Consider the following 17,817-nt stretch of genomic DNA (forward strand, 5'->3'; position numbering starts at 1 on the left):
CACTTGTCTTAACAAGTCCATGACCTAGCTGCAGACATTCAGAAAAAAATGCTGAAAAGCATTGGGTTCTCTGAATTCTTCTAAATGCAACTGGATAAAACTAGAGATGTTGTATTCTGATTGACTCTTAACATCTGGTGAGTGGAAAGGATATATGCATTAATACTTCCTGTTTTGTTGTCCACTGATGGGATGTGCTGTGAAGGAAAAGAAATGTTAAAGTTTTCCATCTGAAAGATTGGCATCTGCACTGATATTATGATTGATCTGTGATGGGAAAACATACTGGTGTGTTTTTGCACCCAGACCATTTCAAGACCTCGTTAAATTCACCTGGAGAATGATATTTCACAATATTTTATGAGAAAAAAAAATTCTTAACAGCTCTATAGATAGCTTTATAGAAAAAGAGCTTGACAGTAGAACTGAGAAACTTTACAGGGCTTTTGTTAAAAGTAAACCCCACTAAGCACAGATGGACACTATTGTGTATGAAGAAATCACAGAAAAGTAAAGAAGGGCTACAAGGGACCTCTGGAGGTTATCTAGTCTAACCCTCTGTCTCAGGTAGGATCATCCATGTCCAAACTATCGTAATCCTTGTCTAACCTATTACTAAACCTATATGGCAATCCTGCCATACAACTACAAAACACAGAGCCCTAACCTGCCATAGGTAAAGCAGAGGGGCATCATAGGCTTACAAGAAAGTAGGGCTGGACCCCTTACAAAGTCATCTCTCCAGTCCATGCTCCAGGCAGGAGCAACCTTGACTAAACCATCCCAGGTAAGTGTCTGTCCAACTTGTTCTTGAAAACTTTCAAGAATGGAGATTCCACAATTTCTCAAGGTAGCCTATTCCAATGCTTAACCACCTTCAAAGTGAGCAATTTTTTCCTAATCTCCAACCTAAATTTCCCTTGCTGAAACTTGAGGCCATTGTTACCAGTCCTGTGCCCTTTAACTACAGAGAAAAACTCATTCTCCATCTTCTCTCTAATTGCTTTTCAGCTATTTGAAGACCATGATTAAAGCCCCCCTCAGTCTTCTCTTCTCCAGACTGAATAACCCTAGTTTATTCAGCCTTTCCTCTTAAGTCTTGCCTCTTATGTGCCTAATCATTTTTGTTGCTCTGCACTGGACTCTTTCCAAACTATCCACAACTTTCTTGAAGTGTAGGGCCCAAAACTGGACACAGTCCTCCAGTGAGGCTCCACCAGTGCAGAATGGGATGGAAGATTCACTTCCCTTGATTTGCAAGTGAGACTCCTGTTAATACAACCCAGAATGCTGTTGGCCTTTTTTATAACAAAAGCACACTGTTCATATTCAATAGACAGTAGTCCTGGGGGTCTACTGGAACCCCTAGGTCCCACAATAGTGGCCAATATTCATCTACTGCAAGGGTTGTTAAAATATGCTTTAGAGATGCAAGGAATAGGGCCATGTCTCCTGCTACAGAGGAAGAGAAAACCCACCATAGTCTGTACCAATCTGACCATGGGTGCAAATTCTTTCCTGACACCAAATGTGGAGATCAGTCTGACCCCCTAGCCAGGAGCCTACAGGTTTTAGTCCCAGAAGCATAACAAGCAGGGTTTGGGCCCTGGGCAAACCCTGCAGGAGAGCAGGGGGCAGGTGGGGAAAATGCTATAGGGGTGCAGAATGGGGGTGGGAAAGGGGCACCAGAGTTTTCTTTGCCCCACACAGTAACCAGTGAAGCCCAGAAGCATCAGAAATACCCAAAGTATTTTCCATAGGGAAAACTACTCCTAGATCATCCCTGACCAATGCTTATCTACCTCTTCTTGAACACTTCCAAAGATGGAGAGACCACAACTTCACTAAGCCATCTATTCCACTGCCTCACTGTTCAAACAGCGGAGAAGTTTTTCCTTATATTCAGTCTAAACTTACTTTGCTGCAACTTCAAGCCATTGGTCTGCCTCTTTCTCTCTGCAGCTAGAGAGAAAAGGTGTTCTCTGTCTTTATGGCAACTCTTCAGATATTTGAAGACTGCTATCATGTCCTCTTTTTCTGTAAGCTGCACATGCCTATTTCCTTCATCCTCTCCTCATATGACTTGCTTTCCAAGCCCTTTATCATTTTTGTCACCTCTCTCTGGATCAGCTCTAAATTCTCCATGCCCTTTTAAAATGTGGAACCCAAACAGCACAATTATTGCAGATGAAGCCTAACCAGTGCCAAGTAAAGAGGTATTAGCACTTCTTCTGTATTGAGCCTAATGCTCCTATTGATACAGACCAAAACCACATTCTCCTTCTGTGCAGCTACATCATGCTGAAGATTCATAAAGTTAATCATTCATCAAGACTCCTAGATCCTTTTCTGTAGTGCTGTCATCCAGCCAGGTGTCGCCCATTTTAGATTTGTATTATTTTATTAAGCTTCCTGAGGTGTAGGTTAATGCATTTGTCAGCATCAAACTTAATCTTTTTGGCTCCATCTCAACTTTCCAATCTGTCAAGATCCAATCTAGAAAGATCTCCTACCTCCCAGAGTGTTTGCAATCCTTCCCAATTTTGTGTCATCTGCAAATTTGCTCAAGAAACTCTATATTCCAGCATTCAAATAATTAATGAACACATTGAACAGCACCAGGCCTGGGAAACTCCACTTGAAACCTTCTGCCATGGATCCATTTATAACTACCCTTTGCTTGAGGCTATTGAGCCAGTTGTCTATACATCTTATAGTAGTTTTGTCTGGCCCATGTTTCTCCAATTTGTTTATGAGAAGCTCACGTGAGACTGTCAAAAGCCTTCCTGAAATCTGGATTACTTTATCCACAGCATTTCCTTCATCCAGCCAAGTAGTTATCGTGTCAAAGATCAAGTTTGTTTGGCATGATTTAGTCTTAGTGGGTGCCATCAAGGCTGCTCTGACACACTGTAATTACAGCGCATTGGAGCAGACTCCAGCGTCATGTGTATCAGTGTCCTTGCACTGAAAAATGGTGGTAGGGGCACTTTACTAAAGCTTCTTTGACAAGTGCCCCCGCCACCATTTTTTAGCACAGGGACACTGATCCACATGATGCTCCAGGCACTTTAATTAGAGCAGCTCTGAGAGCATGTATATAAACTCCCTGCATGCCAGAGCATGTGTATAAATGCCCAGTGAATCCATGCCTCATTAAGAGTGCCTCAGTCTCATCTTCTTTCTGATTTTGTTATACAAATCCTCGCCATTATATAGGTACTGTATCTTTCACCCAAATACTTTCTGATTTGCTACTTTTTACCTCCTGAACTAGAGACAGGTGTATGTATCTTTGACGTACAAGGCAATGCCCAACGATGTCCTTCTGAAACAGAGTGTAGTCCTCAGTTTTGTGCATTTAAGATTGAAAAATCATCCACATTACATTTTCAACCCTTCAGGCAAGGATTTTTCTTGATGAATGTGGCCTATCCCTCATTAGATTTTCACTGATCCAAATTGGCTTGCTCCAAATGTTTCTACTGGGTACAAAACATAGCAGGGGTTCTACGCATAGAGGTAGAAGCAGTGGTTAGTGGGCTGTAAGCAATCTGCCACTGCATGATTCTCAATGTGAGTTGGGGTCCTAGCTATAGAAACAGGATAATCCTCAGAGGTTCTATAAAATGAAAGATGGAAGACCAATTGCCTAGTGCAATGATTTTTTTCCAGCCAGGATGCTCTGAGATCCTGTTAAGTGTTCTGTAGGATGCCATGCAAGATAAGCACCATTAGGCATATAAAAACTTACACAATTCACAAGATAAACCCAGGGATTTCAAGTAGGAAGCCAATGTCAAAAACTTTCTGACCTATTGTGGTCTTTGAGCATTTTGCAACAGAAGAATTGCTCTATTATTTTCCAATAGTCAAAACCCAAGTGAAAGGTAACAGCTGAAATTCTCCAAAGGGTGCCGTGACTCTAAAAAAGTTTGAAAACCACTAGTCTAGTGGTTAGCTCATAGTGGTGAAGATGACCTCTGAGTTTTACTGCAGAATTCTTATATGATTGATCAAATGAATTAACCCTTTTACGCTTGAGTGTATCTTACTGTAAAACAGTGAGAATAACACCCACTGCACTTAGTTGTGGTGTCAGTCTGTTTAACTGTGTAAGGTGCCTGGCAATTCTAAGGTGAAAGACATAAAAAGGAATAGGGTGAATTTATATTTTAAAACTAAGGTTCTGATCCTGCAAAGACTTGAGCACAGGCTTTACTTTATTAATGTAACTTTAGTTGGGAGGGGGGAAAGGAAGGGAGATTCTTCACATGAATTCCCTTCTGGATTGGTTCCTCTACTGTACTGATGAGATTCAAGTCCTTTTCCTCTTGAATCACTTCCATCAATTTGTAAAAACGCCTTGTCTCTGCCATTTGAAGCACTTCTAATAAAATTATTTTCATTACCTGGGTTATTTTTGTTTTAGTTTTCAGCCCTTTAATAAGAACTAAACTTAGACCAATAATTTGATTGTTACTAAATATGTAGTGGGAATCATTTGGAAAATAATATTATTTACAGATTTAGCTACAGGATACCTTGTATCTTGCATGCTTTGTTTGTTTTGGGTTTTTTTTTTTTAATTGCATAAACTAGTCTACCTTCTTCAGCTTGAGTACTGGAGTTAAAAACTCAGTAAATGAATCAAAGGAAATGATGGCCCAACTGAGATATCTGAGATTAAAAAAAACAAACTTATACCTATACAGTGGTAAGAATAAGGCGAATGAAGCATGTGAAAAAACAGCAGTTATCTTTTGACTTTGGTCACCCCTGAGCTATCTATATTGAGATGATAAATGTTGTCATTAGCTACTTGTACTCTTACAATGAGCATCTCACCAACTGCTGTGCCTGGTTGCTAAGGGGAACCAAGTAACTTGGGAACAAAATTTTACTTATTGCTAAAACCAGTGTTCAAATGATAGTGCCTTGTTTATATCACAGACCAATTCTGCTCAACACTTACGTGTTGCGACATTGCTAGGTTTCCTACCTCCTAGATGAGTGCCCTAACTGCTAGGCTCACAGAGTCCGCCTGGCCCAGTGAATCTTGATCTCTTTTCTACACAATAGCATAACTTCAGTAGGAGAAGTAGAAAATGCCATTGTCCCAAATATAGGCAGACAATGTTCATTGGGTAGATGTGATATCTTCTATTGAACCAACTAAATGGTTGGAAAAAATGTTCTTTGCAAGCTTTCATGCACAAATGACACACAAACACCAACAGACTCTCCCTATGCCTAAAGAAGGTATTTGTGCCTGGAAGCTTGCAAAGAACAATTTTTCCAACTATTTAGTTTGTCTAATAAAAGATTTCACATCTAGCCCAAGAACCCTGTCTGCCTATGTCCTTAGATCAACATGGCTACAACCAACAACCCTAAATCACCCAGAATATAGTATAACTGGGTGGCAAGGGCATTTTCCTGCAAGAGGCAGGTTTTAATTCCTTCAAGAGAGGATTTAACTTGGGTCTCCCAAATCCTGAGTGAGTGCATTAACCACTATCATACCACATAAAATGTGGATCGTACATCCTTGCTTTCTGTCACAAAGTACCATCTCCAAGAGTAGCCGTGAAGCCAGTGGAGGCAAAAAAAATTCCTTTACTCTGCTCCCTGAGGCAGTCACCCCTTTCTCTCCCACCACACCTTGGTGTTAATGGTTATAAAGAATACAGGAGGCTGCCTTGGTCTTATTGTAATTAGGACCAGATTTGTGGTCAAGACCTTATGGGCCAGTTGTGTGGTTCCGTTCCACCCCTACACACCACCACAAGATAGATGTCATCAATCCTTGACAGGCAAGGTTCTTTGGGTAGATGTGATATCATCTCTTTTATTAGACCAGCTGAGTAGTTGAAAAAAAAGTTCTTAGCCAGCTTTCAGGTGCAATCACCCTTCTTCAGGCATAGGGAGTCTCTGCTGGTCTGAGACTCCAAGGAATGAGAGAAACTAAAAGTGTGGTAGGATGTCAGTGAACATGTAAATAGGTAGCAATAAGCAAAACTAAAAGTTTTCAAGGGGGTCTTCAAGAGAAGGTTAGATAGGCATCTAGCTGGGGTCATCTAAACCCAGAACGCTTTCCTGCCTATGCAGGGGGTCGGACTCGATGATCTATTGAGGTCCCTTCCGACCCTAACATCTATGAATCTATGAATAAAGTAGGGGAGGGAGAAGAGAGTAGGAAGAAAGAGGGGGAAAAAGGGTCAGAGGGAGACAGCAGTGATAAAATACAAGGTGGAAAAGAGGCTGTTTGAAAAAGATGTCAGACAGGCTGTAAGAAGAGAAGCTAAAAATGTGACAGGATGTCAGTGAAAATATAAAAGGGTAGAAATTAGATATCATATCTAACCAAACAACTTTGCCTACCTATATCCTTAGACCAACACGGCTACAACCAAAAACTCATCAATCCTTGATGGTCTCACTTCACACTCTCAGCCCCTGTCTGGGCCCTCAGACCCCTTAGTCTGCTATACACCCCTTGCTGGGTCCCTCAGACCCCTAGGTCTCTCACCCAGCCCCTCCTTGGACTGCCAGGCCACTTTTGACTCCTCAGTCCTACTCTGGGCTGCCTGACCCCTTGGTTTCTTCTGGACCCTCCTGGTGCCTCTCTTTCTCTAGACCTTCCCTAAGTCTCTAGACCATCTTGGTCAATCTCTCCTCTGGGCCTCCTGGCCCCAGCTCTCTGTTGCAGACCCCTTTCCCTCAAACCCTTCACCTCAGATGACACTGCTCTAGCCATCTTCATCCCTCGGCTACGGCCACACATGGACCTTCAGGCTATCCTAGGCCCTGGCCCTGCCTTGGGCCAGTTAAGTTCTCCAGGCTCCCCTGGCTCTGCAGTGGCTTCTTTCAGCCTTTTGACCCCTCTTGGGCCCTGGCCCTACATGGGCCACTTGGAATTGCAAGGAACAATCCTTCGGCTGTCAGCACTCTCTCCTCTGTGGGTCCACCCTCTCAAGCCCCTCCAGAGATCTCTCATCCTCAGCCTCACTTTGGGCTCATCCAGACATCTCAATAGGCCCCAAGACACTCAGCCCCTCTCTCAGGGCTCTGGACCACACACTGGTCCCCAGGAACCTCCTCCACCCCCATAGTTCCTTCCCAAACCTCCAGATAGTTTCAGACATTATCCCTGTGCAGGCACTGCTGGGGTGCAATCATCATATTCCATAGATGTTCACCCTGCAGCCTCCAAGATGTTACTGCCAGCTCTGCTCTCAGGGTCTGGGCTTATATCCTGCATAAGCGCAGCACTCCTTACTCAGCTCTAGCACCACCTGCTACCAAACCCTCTGGGTCCGCTGACTCCACAATTAGCCCTGACCCACACCTGCAGGCTGCTCTGCAGGCTGCTTCAGCTCTTAAAACAGCAGGTGCATCCTGCCACACTTCCTTCCTCCTTCTCTTATATTTTTAGAAAAGGAGTTGGCTTGTGTGTCAGGTGTGCCCTGAGACTGCCTTCTGGATCAAGTCTTTCAAGGGATTTGAGTAGAGGATCCCAGTTCAGGGTAGGTGTGAGCCTAGTGCCAAGCAACACAGCCCTGTCAGAACTGAGTAGCTTCTACACATGTGCAGAAAGACAACTTTCAAACACCCAGAGAATTTTAAGGTGACAAATGGCAGGGTCTGTGGGGGCTTTAAATTAGGGTTGCAGGGAGGTGGAGACCAAAGCCTTGGGGAAATGGGTGACCTGGAAGAAGCACAAGCAAGAGGGGGCAAGAGAGGCATTCTCATTGTCCCTGAAAAAGTAGAGCAATAGCCTAGTTACCTCAGGCACCTGTACACGAATGCACGGAGCCTGGGAAACAAGCAGGAAGAATTGGAAGTGTTTGCACAATCACAGAACTATGACGTGACTGGAATAACAGAGACATGGTGGGAGCTCGCATGACTGGAGCACTGTCATGGATGGGTATGAACTGTTCAGGAAGGACAGGCAGGGGAGAAGAGGAGGAGTTGCGCTTTATGTAAAAGAGTTGTATGATTGCTCAGAGCTCCCGTATGAAACAGGAGATGGGCCTGTTGAAAGTCTCTGGGTTAGGGTCAGAGGGGACAGCGACAAGGGTGATGTCATCCTGGGCATCTGCTATGGACCAGCAGACCAGGAGGCTTTCTTCAAACAGCTAGTGGAAGTTTCCTGATCACATGCCTGATTCTCATGGTGGACTTCAGTCACCCTGACATCTGCTGGGAGGTCAATACAGCAGTGCACAGGCAATCCAGGAAGTTTTTGGAGAGGGTTGGGGACAACATCCTGTGTGGCCAACTAGGAGCCATGCTCTTCTTGACCTGCTGCTCACAAACAGAGAAGAATTGGTGGGGAATGTATTATAGTGCATGGCAACTTGGACAGCAGTGACCACAAGATGATTACGTTCTAGTTTGGACTAGACGGTCCACTGAGGTCCCTTCCAACCCTCATTTTCTATGATTCTATAAATTTAGAGGCTTCCCAATTTAGGCACCAATTGAACAAGGATTGTCAGGCTTGCAGCTTTGGATATACAATACATGCCCAATTCCTGCCTAGGCACCTTGCCCAGGGTCACACAGGAAGTAGAGTTGGAAACTAAATCCAATTTTCTTGGGTCTTACTCTCATGTCCTAACCATTGTATCAGCCTTCCTCATTAATGTATCCTATTGATGATACTTGTTTACAGAGGGAAGAACAAATAGATAAAACTAGGTTGACTGTTCTTGATAAGAAATCTCTGAAGAGTGCCTGGCAGAGTGCTATCAATTATTAATACCTTCTTTAAAAATCCATTTGGGATTAATACTAAATTAAAACTATAAATAAGTACTTTTGAGTTCCCCTTCAGCACAAACCAAGAGCAGCATTTTCTGTAATATGAGCCAAAAGTTTAAATGCTGCTTCTATTTTGTGATCATTATTCCTATTTTATTTTCATCACGTAGTACCCACATAATCCTGTTTCCCAATCCAAATTTGCATTTACATGCTCCTTATATGCTTTTTAAAAGTCTTCTAGCTCTTCCAGTGCCAAGGATCCATCAAGTAAAGGTCACATAATTTTAAAATGCTTATACTGGTTAAAAAATACTTAATGCTTCCTGGGATACGGCACTTCAAAATATTCTCCAAGTACTAACTAATCCTCACTAACCCTGGCATATTAGAAAAGTAGCATTTTTCGCCATCATCTTACAATGGAAGAAACTGAATGAGTCATGTTTTTCAAAGGTGCAGTACATCTGTGATTAAATGGCTCAGCGCCTCTCAAAACTGGAGAAATGCAGTAACTTGTGCCAACCTATCTATAAGTCCACAACAGGGAATAGCTAGCATGTGTTCTACATGCCACTTTTCCCCTACCCATGCCATTCTTAACTGAGGGCAGTGGTCTAGATTCATCACTTTAATACTGTCAGCTGGCTATTTCCCCTTAAGAGGGGAATTCCACAAGCAGCTGGCTAAACTGGCTTTACAGCCCTTTGGCACTTGCGGAGACTATATACAGGTAGTCATGAGACCAGAAATGGGGCGTCATTTTCAACAGTTAGGATTAGATGTGTTGGCATGTGATGCCAGTACATTATGTCTAAAAATCTTTTTTTTTAAGAGGTCAGAACTTTTCTATTTTTTACTAGGCTTTATATTGTGAAAATGAGTTTGTTGTTTGTTTTTTCTTATTTTTCCCTACACACTGCATCCATTTCCAAGAACTCTGCTTGTATGCAGGGGCATTTTGTTCCTAGAATTGCCTCAGACAGTTGCATTGTGGAGGCTTTGTTTGTTCATTTTTATTTTATCTTATCTTAAATTAGTCATTTCAGACTGAAAATAAATGTTTACTCTTTCTTTATGGAACAACATAACACTGTCATAAATATCAACGTTTTGAATCTTTTCTAAGGGTTTTGGTTTAAAGGTTTGACTTCATTGATTGAACTAGCTTGCGTGTGTTGTACCTTTTGAGAGAGATCATTTGCTAACAAAACTTCTTAAAGACCTGTTAAAATAATGTGAGTTTTTTAGTTTCTTTTCAAACTATAATTTCAGCATGATCCTAGGAATACACTGCAACTTCTACATCTCTCAAATACAGTGAATGTTTTGTTTAAAATGTGCGTAATATGTATTTACACACACACACATTATATATAATTTTAAAACCTCAGTCAAAAACTGGCTCAGCCACTACGTCCATTCTACTAAAGAAGAGACTTAACTCCGGTGGTGCAGTCTGTTTTTATGTGGGTTTCTTTTAACTTCTCTTGCTTATTATGTTAATGCATTATTTTATACATTTAAAAAAAATGTTTGTTTGTCTCTAATGTGCCCCAGCAGATAAATGTACTTTTGATGTACTTTTTTCTTTGTACACTGAAAATGAAAAAAAAAAATCAATAAAAAGAAGCTAGGGTGGGGGGAAAAAAACTTAAGTTAAGTAAACAAAGAGAACAGAATCACCGTGGTCACGGTTATGAATCTAGCAGAGCTAAAAATTCAAGTTCTGCAGAGACCTCCTTATGTTCTCAAGGCCGCGTCCCCTATTCGATAAAAAGGTCTCCTTGAGAAGCAAGACACCCTCTCCCTCTCACATACACCCACCAGATGGCCAGGCCTTCCACTTGTCCATGAGGGGCATGGCGATTATTTCCCTACATTAACATTTGCTAGCAATTCTCAGAAAACGGTCCCCAGGGTTCCACATTGTTCTCCCTGTGGAGTGGACCCTGAGAGCAGTATTTCAGATGATCACCCTGGAACAAGCATGGGTGCATTGATGCCAGAAGTCAGGGGTTTTCAACCTTTTTTAAGGAGTGTACCCCTTCTGGTGGGTACCCGTCCTGGACTGTACCCCCTGGACGAGCGGGGGGGCAGTCCCCCAGAGGCTAGTTGATGGGGAGGAAAGGTAGTTGGGTGGTGGCAGGCAGCAGCAGAAGCGGGGGTACTTGGGAAGCAGTGTGCTGCGTGCTTCCCAAGTACCCTTGCTTCTCCACGCCGCCGCCGTGTACGCTCTGGGGCCTTCCCAAGTAGCTCCAGGGGTACATGTACCCCCAGTTGACAACCCCTACCATAAGTGATGTTATATTTCCCTGTGTGGGCACGTTGATGCTCTAAGTGATGTCATATTTCCCTGTGTGGCCACTGATGCTATACGTGATGTCATACTTCCGTGTGGGGGCACTGATGTCATCGTAAGTGATGTCCTATTCCCGAGCTCCCAAAGCCTTTGCAAGTTGTCAGCTTCTCCTCCACCAGGAGCGTTTTTAGAAAAAAACCCCAGAAAATTATTTTATTTCTAACTCTCGAGCGCTGGGGGCCTTTGGCCCGTGTCCCCGTCCCCAAACGCTGAGGACCATTCACTTGAACGTGCCTGACCCGTGCCAGGCACTGCGCTGTGAGGAAACTCAGGGGGGACGTGCCTAGGGTGGCCATCATAGGGGACAGTCCAGTTGTCCTCCATCCTCTATTGATACGAAACCTGATGCCTTTATGTCCTCGATTTTTCTCTTGAAGAGGACATAACCGGGCAACCACCCCACACTTTGGGGTGGGGGAGGGTGCAAAATTTTGCAACAATTATTTTTTTTTGAAGTGCAGTGTTCGCCAGGAAGCTGCATCGTAACACTCGACTACTGATTCAATTCCCCCAAAGAATATTAAAAAGATCCAACCATACAACTTCAACAATCAAGCCTCCCCGAAACGACTCGGCCCAGTGACCAAGCGCAGAGGTCACCTCCTCCGCCCACACGTGCGATGGGGAAGGACTGGAAAAGGAGGAGGAGCCGACACCCCGCCCCCCACAGTGACGTACGCCCAGCCCCGCCCCTATGACGCACGGTTCGCGTCGCCCCGCCCCTCCGCGCGCGGCGGCGGAAGCGCCCCGCGGGCCCCTCCCCCCGCCCCGCGCGCCAGAGCCCGCCGCGGCGCCTGCGCAGTCCGGGCGGGGGGGCGGGGCGAAGGGCCGCCGCGGCGAGGGTGTCTCGCTCCCTCCCGCCATGTTGTTGTGAGTCTCTGGCGGCGGCGCGGGGGGGCGGGGAGGCCGGAGCGGGGGCGGCGGCGGGTTCCTGGGCCCGGTCCGGCTCCATCCCAGCCAGCGGCGCCGCCGGACAGCCCGTGAGTCCGCGGGCGGGGGCGGGTAGGCCGCAGCGCGAGGCCGGGGCGGGGGCGGGCGCGGAGCCCCCTTTGTCTCGGGCCGGGCCCTTTGTGGCCGCGGGGAGGGGAAGGGGTTAAAGGGGCGGGGCCGAGCGCGGCCGTGACAATGGCGGGGTTGCCCCCCCCTCCCCCCACATTTGGGCTGGGCCCCCCCCCGGGGGTCCCCGCGGAATTGAGCATTTTTCCAGCGGGTTGCGTTGGTGTAATCCAAGAGGTTTACCCCCAAATCGTGCCTGTCCTCCACTGTGAGGGGTTGGGGGGGTGGTTTGGATGGGGCGGCCGTGTCCCGGATCGGGCTTCGTCAGGCGGTGCCGGGTTCCCGGAAAGAAAGGCGACCGGCCGGGGGCGGCCCCCCGCGGCGTGGTCGTGTCGCGGGTGTGCGGCACGTGGCAGGGAGCGGAAGGCAGAGCAGGTGGGGGAGGGGTCAGAGATGGGGCTGTGTTTGGAAGGAGCAGGCCCCCCCCCTTCCCCCAAAAAAGGTCTGTCCCCACCCGCCTATTGCCAATCCGTGGCAGTAACATCCACCCGGGTTTGTTTTCTTTACCTTGCATGTGAGCAGTGTTTCTTCCACGTGGGTGGGTGGCGGCAGCCTCAGCTTGCAGCCCACGGGTCGAGTGTGGCCCGCAGAGCCGTGGTGCGTCCCCGCCATGGCTGGACATTTGGTGGTGTGGGAGCAATGGGCGATGTTTGTACATTGTAAACCTCGGAAGATTGGCGGGTCCAGCCCCCTGCACCAAGCAGGAAAGATAACGGGGGTCAGGTTAATTGCTTCCACAATTTAAGTCTGCCACCCTTGCCCCGCTACCAGCTTCTGCGCCTGCGGGGAGCCCTGTGGAGCAGGCCGTGTGGTCCCCGGGTTGTGTGTGTGCGTGTGGGCACTCTGAGCCGTGTTCCATGTGTGTCATTGAGGCGATGCGTGGGGTCAAGCTGGCACACCACACCGCCTTGGTGTGCGGGGTCAGGGGTTGAGCCCCACTGGTTTAGTGTGTCTCTTATTAATGGTCCTTTCTTTCTCAAAATAATATTCTTTTAGTTACTAGGGGCCAGATTCTGTTCTGCCTGTTAGGCTGTGATGTGCAGTTCAGTGTGCGAGTGTGATCCTGTTCCACCCTATTTGAGTCCCTTAAGTGCAGTTAAGGGAGGGTTGGATCCTACGTGTTCCTTTTGTGACTTAGTCTTAAACCTAAGATAATGGCATGTTACAAAATGAGCCATGTTAGCCTCTTTTTCAGGGACTTGAGGAAGGTGGAATTGGATCACACTTAGCCACCTAAAGGTGAAGTAAGATCTGGCTGTACGAGTTGAACTGTATAGGCTTTGGAAGGTGAGGAAAATGAAAACAAGCACGTACATTTATGAAATCACTAAAGAGTACTACCTAAAGTAGTTTTTTCCATATATAATACTGTTAATTTTAATATTTTGAATGTTTAAAAGTCTACCTGCCTCTGGCATTTTGGGGTTTAGGTACAAGATCTGTTTGTATTCTTAGAAATGTAGGATTTCCATTACTACCCTGCTATGGAGAGGGGTTGTGTGTTTGTTGTTGGCAGTGTGGTTGAAGAAAGGTAATTTAGTTGTATAAGTTTTTAGTAAAACCCACAACCACCATAGCATCTGATAGCTGATTGAAGTTGTAAATGGAGTTAAACTAGTGGGCGTATGCAGGTGATGAGGTGCTTGGTAAGTGCAGATTTATCTCAGACTTATGTAGTCTGTTGGATGCATAGTGTGTGTGTGTGTGTGTGTGTGTGTGCGCATGCATGCATGCATGCTCAAACATGTTACTTTAATCATTGGTAGGATTTTTCGTGCTACTTCCGAGGGTAGTAGAATGGTGGCTAGGCCATTATAACTTTTGGGATGAGAGATTGTTCTTCATGACATTTGCAATGGTGCAGAAATGTGGAGGGGCTTGACCAGAAGTGTAACTGACTTGCCTGAAGTGGTACCTGCAGTAAAATCTGCTGGAGGTAATAATGTATATTGCAGAAAGAAATGGCATTTTTTTCATGGAAAAATCCAAATTTATTGTAGAATTGCAGTACAGATTAATGCACCTTTATGTGCGTAAATTTTCTGACCATTACCCAGTAAGTAAACTTTACATGTGTTTATTGGGTGACATTTGGGGGAGCAATGTTAGGCAGGCAGTTTATTAGAGTTTGTGGGTAGTGAATGTATGTACCTAATTTTCCAAAATCCTTGCTCCTATGAACTCAAGCCTTTTCTTTATCCAGTGGTTTCTAGAGTGTTGAGATCAAGTTTTAGATGTACAAACAAAGTATTCATTGGTCATCTTCAATTATTTCTGATGGCATAAGTTGATGCCTGCCTTCTGGCATACAGGATTTTGTACATCCTAGTAGGAGTTAAAATGAAAAGGGCATAATTTTTCTTCTTCAGTGCTACCAATGAGGTTTGAAAGGGAGTGAGGAAACCTTCAGTATCTGTTTTTGCATGAAACATACTACTTAATGTTTTCTTCAGGAAAGCAAATATTCATTTTTAAGTTAATTTTCCAAATGTATGTGATGGATATGTTTTATGTATTGCATTCATAGGCACAAGAGTAGCTCATCTTTCCCCTTGTGTTCTTTTTTTTATTATCATTATTAAATTTAATTGAAAAATGCTTCCTCTTCCAACAAGAAGTTTCTCCACTCATAGTATAATTGTTGTCTTGCTTATTCTATACAATGCAAGTGTTCCAGCATCGTCACTTAGCCAGAAATGGGACAAGAAGTCCTTCATTGAAAGGCTTGTTTTCTCCTGTAACAACACGTTCCATTTGTCATAGTGCTTTTAATAATAATGTTTCAAGGCACTTCACAATAATATACTAGAAATACTATATAGCTAATGCTTTATGTGTACACATAACAATTTCAAATTTCTTTAAATATGTTCAGGTCCTGTTTTTCAGGTCTTAAGTTCAAGCCCCTTACCAGAAACTGATCTCTTTGTTTCTTAGATGCTGGCAATACTTCCCAAAGTGGAGTGCTGGATATCTAGCAAGTGAAGCAAAACTTAGTCTTATATGTAGCAGTACCTATAAGGCTTGCTTATCTAGTCACTAATTCTGCAGGTCCTTCTGAAGTGTCAGTTCTGGACTTGTCTTTTTGTGAGAAATGGACCTGTGAAAATTACTGTGACCATAATGTGGGCTAGGAAAGAAATAGAAACATTTCTGAAATGCAGCTACAGTAGGACAAGTGAATTCTTAATGGAGTAAATGAAACTCCCACATAGGGAGCAAGAATAAGTTCAGAACTAAATTTTGTGACCTACATGTTGAGCTGCTCATTTTAATATCTTAAAATGTAGTGCACAAGAGTTTTTGTTTTGTTTTGCTTTCTTTTTTTAAATAAGTGGTTATGATACTATGTTGTTTCTTTATAAGTTAGTCCTGGTAATTATTGTAGTTTTGATAATTTCCTCCAACATTTCCAAGCATGTTTATTATTTGATCAATTCTAATGCAACCAAATTACCTCTCACTTAGCCAATCAACTGAAATATTGGAGAAATGGACAGATACAGATTACAGCACTGATGGGCTTTGTAAGTGTTTCAGTTATGAATCATTTTTTTGTGTCTAAAGCTACTTTAAAATCTTTGAGTTTTCTCTCTTGGGAGGGGCACTGGAGAAAGAAAGATAGGCATAGAAAATACCTGTTTAGGAAGTATTTTTTAAAATGCAACTTAAATTTTAGGCAAAAATTTAAAATTGGTATTCCAAAGTACTTACGACTTCTGGGTTTTTTTTGCCTTTGGATTCATAATTGCTCCAAGGATAATGCATCTGTGTACCTGGAGTAAAGCCTGCAAGTATTTTGAAAAGAAAAACTAATTTTGAAGTTCAAGAAAGTATGGCTTCTATGCATATGTACTTAGTTTTGTAGATCAGTAGCATGCAACTACATGACATTTTTTGCAGTTTACATTACAGCAGATGCTAGAGACCCACTTCAACGAATCTTGGGACTGTTCATTAAAAAATGAAATACATCCTATAGACATTTCATTATTTTTGGTAACAATGCATTGTTATCTCTCGTGGTTTATATTGCAAACATCTTAGTCCTCTTAATATTGCCTTCAGGGTTTTGTCAGACTGGGGAGCCTGAACGCTGAAGTTTCAGAATTCATGGCATGTTAATAGCATGCTACCGCAGGGAGGTAAACAGCTTTAGTATAATCAAAGCTACATCAAAGTAGTTTTGAGTCTAATGTATTGCATTCAGAACCAAGAATGTTTAAAGTTACAGCAAAGTTCTCATTCCATAACTCTTTTTCTGATTGGAGATAGAGGAGGTATTAACACTGGAAATAAAATATGCATGTTAAGTGGGATAAAAATAAGTCGTAACCTTCTTCTGTCCATTTTTCAGATTTAGAAAATTCATTCTAATTGAAGATCTTTCCACATATGAGTTTTTGCCATTCAGATTTTGATACAGTTTCTTGGTACAGATTACAGAAGGTATGAAAGTTATTCTAAAATGAAAATAGCTGGGCATTTTTGCAGGTTCCCTGAATTACAACAATATAAGATATTTTATGTTTACCTTTCTCTTGGTCTCAGTGGGTTTTATGTCACTTCCTGCTTAAGACTGATGAACAGGGATCCTTGTTTTCTGTGTTTAAAAATCACAAATTCTCTGATTAAAACCCCCCAAATCCGTGTTTTTCCATGATTGAAATGAAACACCACTATATACATAGGTATTGATTGAACACAATGTTTTATTGATATTTTTACAATTTTAAAGAAATTTGGAAGCATACCAGTGCAGTGCCTCAATGCCTACAAATTTGGCATTTGATTTTGGGTTTTTTATCATGGAAAATCAGAGCTCTCCCTGCCCTTTTTGCTCAGCAGTACAGGGGTCTAGCTGTGGCTGCCTTCCCCTCCCCCTACAACTGCTTTGTGGTGCTGAGCAGCCCTGATATTCTGGTGCCCCACCCATGCCATTGCCGCTCACTCCCCACCCATAGTCCCCTGGCCCTCCTGGTGCTCCTCATTCCCTACCTGCAGCCCCATCTGCCAGGGCTACGGGGCCAGGGACCTGGGTCCACAGCCCTGCCCCCCCCAGCAGCACCTGAGCCCTGGCTGCCACCTGTGGGAGGTAGCATTTTCTGTGGGGGAGTGGAATGCAGAGCCTGGCTTCCCTTCCCTCATGGGCAGCACGCTTGGAGCAGAGCCTGGGGGGGCAGGGGGGATGGGCTGCCTGCTATGGACTTGAGTGGGGGAGGGGCCAGCTCCTTGCCACTGTATGCGCTGCTGTGGACTTGAGTGGGGTGGAACATGGGGAGCGTGTGCCCCCCAGATTTGTGCACAGGTTGGGTGTCGGTCAGGGAACCTTGAAAGCCCCTCACTGCCATGAAGAGACACCCCTTGCCTGCCCAGCAGCAACGAGGGTGGCAGTGCAGAGGGCACCTCGCCATGGCAGTGCAGGGCTTGTGGCGTTGGAGCCTGGGCCTGCTCTGCTGTGCCGTGCCAGGTCCTGCCTGCTGGGTTGCAGAGGCCCACATGGGACGGCAGCAGGGTGGGAAGCCCCAACCCCGCAGTTTAGCCACGTCAGCCATCATGACAGTGAGGGGCTCCCAGCAGTGGTGGCATCAGGGTTCCCTGCCTGGCCCCACTCTGCCCTGCTGTGC

At 44.6% G+C, this 17,817-nt stretch overlaps 1 protein-coding gene across 4 annotated transcripts in view; it reads left to right on the forward strand.

Moving 5' to 3' along the window:
* The first annotated feature begins 11,915 nt into the window (after positions 1-11,915).
* PUM2 (pumilio RNA binding family member 2) overlaps positions 11,916-17,817 on the forward strand; it is a 107,643-nt gene continuing 101,741 nt past the window's right edge. For 2 of the 4 annotated variants that reach the window (XM_019481569.2, XM_059729353.1), the window contains exon 1: positions 16,548-16,639. The gene's annotated coding sequence lies outside the window, so the exon portion shown is untranslated. The other 2 variants (XM_014601621.3, XM_014601620.3) reach the window with 2 other exon arrangements.

Source organism: Alligator mississippiensis, chromosome 1 (assembly GCF_030867095.1).
Source record: "Alligator mississippiensis isolate rAllMis1 chromosome 1, rAllMis1, whole genome shotgun sequence".
In the NCBI taxonomy this organism is placed as follows: domain Eukaryota; kingdom Metazoa; phylum Chordata; order Crocodylia; family Alligatoridae; genus Alligator; species Alligator mississippiensis.